Source organism: Lepisma saccharinum, chromosome 1 (genome assembly GCF_977018435.1).
Source record: "Lepisma saccharinum chromosome 1, izLepSacc3.1, whole genome shotgun sequence".
NCBI classification, from domain to species: domain Eukaryota; kingdom Metazoa; phylum Arthropoda; class Insecta; order Zygentoma; family Lepismatidae; genus Lepisma; species Lepisma saccharinum.
Window position 1 is genome coordinate 92,118,629 of NC_139229.1, and position 5,008 is coordinate 92,123,636.

Genomic DNA, 5,008 nt, shown 5'->3' on the forward strand with positions numbered 1-5,008 from the left:
GAATCTAACGCGGTCTGGGACAATTTTTAATATCTACCTCACTGTCAAAGTGTCACAGCAAATTATCCACAGTCGATGCGATGTTTTAGAACGTGAAATATACAGTGCACATATTCTATGCACTTTACTTTACTTTACCTCCTCTGTGCTTTGCACCGCGCCTTGAAGGCATATATGGTAGGGGGTGTGGAGTTATGCCCCCTACACTTTCTTCATCACGGCCGAACTTGGGTTGATGAGATTAGCACCACGCCCCAGCGGCGCGATTCACGAACTATTAGTAGTCCGATATGTAGTCTAATATGTAGCCGCGTCAGGCTTGTGGTCAAATTTGTAGTCATTTCCTGAATTTGCGATTCTTGAAACTGTCTACAGCGGTCTACAGGCTACAGTCGACTACATATCGGGCTACAGTTGTAGACAGTTCTTGTAGGACCCTTTTTAACCCTCCTAGAGCGGGCTACAGCGAACTACATTCGTCATATTCTGTGTTTGTGTATAACATCCAACTTCAAAGAAGAAAATAGAGCTACCAAAATGGCCCATAATCTGTGTTTTCACGTTTTCGAAAAGCAGAAGGAAATGACAGTGGGCATTTGCGTGTACTTAAAACACATCTTAGAGATATCGGAAATCCTTTTTCTGTTTCGAAAATATCTTCATAGTAATTTGTCACTGAACAGGAGGTGCCGGATTGATCAAAATTGTGGAACCTCATTTTCCCAACAAAAGGATTGTTTCTCTCAACCTCCTGTAATCCAAGTTAGTAATAATAATAATTATCCATATCTTGCACTAATTTATATGAAAATACACTTCCACGAGCAGATTAAGTTTGGTAGGCATAATATGTTAGCACCTCTTTGCAGGCATTCCTGCTCGTGCACAATACATTTCAAAACATAATTTATCTTGTAATTAATACTTTGTGCAACTTTTAACTGTGCTAATTAGTTTCTCCAAGCTTCTAACTTACTCCCACAATCATTTCCAGTTTTGTAAACACTTCCTAATACTCCTATAAAATTTGTGAAAAATCATGAAACATTCGGAACTGTTACCTAGGATTTCATGCGATTTAAAAACAGCAATTTCATCTTCTACAGACCATAAATAATAACCACTCATTTTGAATCTTATGCATCCCATAAGCCATGCCAAAATCGTAATTATACGGAAGTCAAGCCCCAACAGTATGCAGTTTGGTTTTGTACGAACGTGCTTGCAGGCAGACGGATGAGAAGAAGCAGCACAAACTTAAGTGAAAAAAAAAATGTGCATAGGTTATCGATGGCTGTAACAGGACAAAAGTAAATAGTGAAAACATTTCTGAAAAGAAATGAAAACTGTTGATAGGCTACTTAAGGTTGCTAAATCATACAAACGCATGCATCGAAAATGTTCACAGTACACACACCACTTATCATAGCAGCCTATATTTTTGCCAGTTATGTACAATCGTTGTGATGATGTTGGTACTACTTTACTATACCTGAGACACCTGGGAATAATTTCTTTCGCACTTTTTTACTTTGCTAACGTACTATTCTGCATTCCGGAACACTTATTTAGGTGAAATAATTGAATTTGTTAGGAAAGTAATGTATATTTCTTACATTTACGAGTACTTACTGTTCTTCTTTATTTCCACACACAACATGGCGATAGCTTACCGTTGATCATTCCTTGAGCCAGAAAAACCATTGACGTTAGCCCAAAAATTCACGATAGCCCCACAAACCATCACGGGGACGAGGTATGCCTACTAGGTTAGGTTAGGCCTCTTAGGTTTGGTTCCATTAGCACTCCTTTCGTTCAATTTAGCATATACGGACAATACAAGAGCGTATTGTGCTCTCATGCAGGAAGCAAATGGCGCCAGCAGCAATAGCGCGTCGGAAATAGATTTTCGTACAAAACCACATGCATTCGCATTAAAATGTATCAAAATTACATTCCCGAACATCAACAACGCTACAGAAAATGATTTGCGTAAGTACTTCCTCCTGTAAATTTGAAGAAATCTGTCTCAGGTATAGTAAAGTGTTACCATGATGTTTTTATTATTGTTATTTATCCATGCCATTCCATTCGCCTTCTCAATTGCCAGCGATGTGGTTAGCACATCGTGCTATGATGCTAGGGGTCCCGGGGTCCTGACCTGGGCATGGCTGTTTCTGAGTGTCCATCCATCAATTTCATCATATCATCCCTCATTCCCATCTTCGCAAATTAGCCAAAAGTGAAGCAAATCAAATCAAATCAACCTAACCGTCTCAATTGTTAACATGGGCTTCAATGAAGTCCCATGAGAGCTATTTTTCTTCTTTGTGCAGTGCTCAAGATTTGTGTGAAATATAGTTTTACATAAATTTATTTGCATTTACTTAATTTATAAATAAAATTCACAGCACAATAATTATGCATTTATTATGAAATAATTTTTATAATGATCATGCATTAATACAAATTGTTGAAACATATGTCATTTAAAAATTAGATGTGGATAAAAATTGTACTTTACAGCAGGTTTTATTTACACATTGTATACTTAGGACATAGTGTAGATAGAGCACGTTGTATACTTAGGGCATAGTGTAGATAGAGCACATATTATCTGCTAGAACAAAACAGTACACTGTACTGACACAAACACATGTAAACATTTAGAGTTTGTTGTGACGATTATGTGTTCATTACCATGTGCAAACTATATATATATTTTTTATTTTTCTCAGGTTCCAAGTTCATTCTGGCTTCCCTGGGATCCAGACGCAGGAGCATTAATGCAAGGCACGGTATGGGATTTGTGCTTGGGAAGTGTATTTTACATAAACTTCTCAGTTCAAATCCTGTATCAGCCAGCATAAAACATCTTTCGATGCATATAAAATATTAGGTATATCACTATTATAAACAAGAAGCACTATATTTCCTCTATTGGCAACCCCTCAGCACATTCATGTTTAATTATGTAACACTACTTATCTTTTAACGGTTAAAAAATTGTGGTAGCAATTATTGTAAAACAACATAACTTTCAAAATAGTTAATACATGAGAGGAAATATTTTCCTGTAGTTTACGGTTATTACAAGCATAAGAAAACAGTTTTTCTTTGTGACGTTTCAGGAGAACACACGCTCCTTTCATCAGACATTTATTTTTGTTTTGACTAAAGATACAGTTATAACAATGGTTAGTAATTTTTTAAATAATGAGAGGAAATTGCATTAGAACATGATTTTTTAAAAATTAATTTGGTGCACCAAAGCATTCTAGTGTAAATAGGTAAAGAGTTTAGGGTAACAGTTTGTTATATCGGAGACACATTAAAATTGGATATTTTGTGTTTCGCATGGTTCGAACTTACCAATTGTGTATTGTGAAACATAGTTCAAGGTGCCATTATGCTTTTTACACAAAAACAAACACAATTTTTCATATAGAGAGTAGTTTTTATTATTCCTTTTTTCGCTTCCGTAACACACAATATGGTGGGCAGAGGTTGACTACTGTTGTAGGTATGCAGTGTTTCCAACCTTCTTTACCGAAAAATACCTACTATCATGTTCGTCACGTGTGCAAATTGTATATTATGCATGGGTAGCTGACGGATAGCCCCACAAACCATTTCTGATAAGGTTAGGTTAGGTTAGGCAAGCATAGTTAAAAAAAAGGGGGGGTTGGAAACTGACAGGGTTACATCATCAAACGTATGTAGCATCCAGTTCACGTAGCAAAAGCAATGGCACTTGTACGTTGCTGAGATGTTTCACTTGAAAAATACATGATTTCCCTGTCAAATAGATTCCAGGATGAAAGAAAATACCTCGATGAACGTTGTAAGTAGTTTCTTCTGTAAAAACGAAGAAATGTGTCTCCGATATAACGAACTGGTATCGAGGTTAGCAAAGTTTGCTATGATGCCAGGAGTTAAAAGTTCAAATCCTTCCCAGGACATGGATGTTATTGTGAGTGTCCTTTCGTCAATTTAAACATGTCATTCCTCATCCCCATCTTCATGATTAGCCAAAAGTAGCAGAAGACCAATGCAATAAATAAATCAATAAATAGGTTAAAAAAATATGTGAACAGAGCATTTTTATTTTATATCTATAATCCCATATAGTTGGTTCTTTCATTATTGTGTGATTTTAGGTATGACTTGAGATGACCGGACCCCTCTCCGATTTTCTTCATATTTGACATACTCACTAATTGAGGCCTCGTAAACACGAATCTGAAGTTAAAATTTGTCGGTCACGTCTAGAAATTGCGAACCATTGACGCTAGCCTCACGAACCATTGGCACGTGATTAGGTTAGTTTCGGTTAGGTTAGGCAAACATAGTTAAAATTTGGTGTCGTGGTAGTATCAGGATCTAGAAATTGGAAATAATTGCGAACCATTGGCACGTGGTTAGGTTAGTTCTGTTAGGTTAGGCAAACATAGTTAAAATTTGGTGTCGTGGTAGAATCAGGCATATATATATATTTGTTTGTGAAACAAAAAAATTCTCGAAAATCGACAGTTTCCATTCCGAAAACTAAAGCTTTATTTTAGCTTATTTTGCAATTTCTAGACGTTTCCGACAAATTTTAACTTCAGATTCGTGATTAGGAGGCCTCAATTAGTGAGTATGCCAAATGTGAAGAAAATCGGAGAGGGGTCCGGTCATCTCAAGTCGTTCCGTGATTTCTAATCCAAATTGTTACAAATGTCAACATTTCTTTTTTGTTATCAACAGGAATGCAAGGTATATTCTGGAGTGTATCAAATTGTGATGTGTGTAACTTTTAAGAATTTCTTGAAATTCTCATTGAATTAAATTTCTGTAAATTTGAGGTGTAAGCAAATGTGATGTGAGTGGTTGTCTTATACATAGATATTACATGAGCAGCTAACAGCAGCTTGGTGTTACATGCTAAAAACACCAAACCTACTAGCATATGCATCTGATAGCAAAAACAAACATCTGAAAAGGTTAGGGTGGTTATGTTTGATTT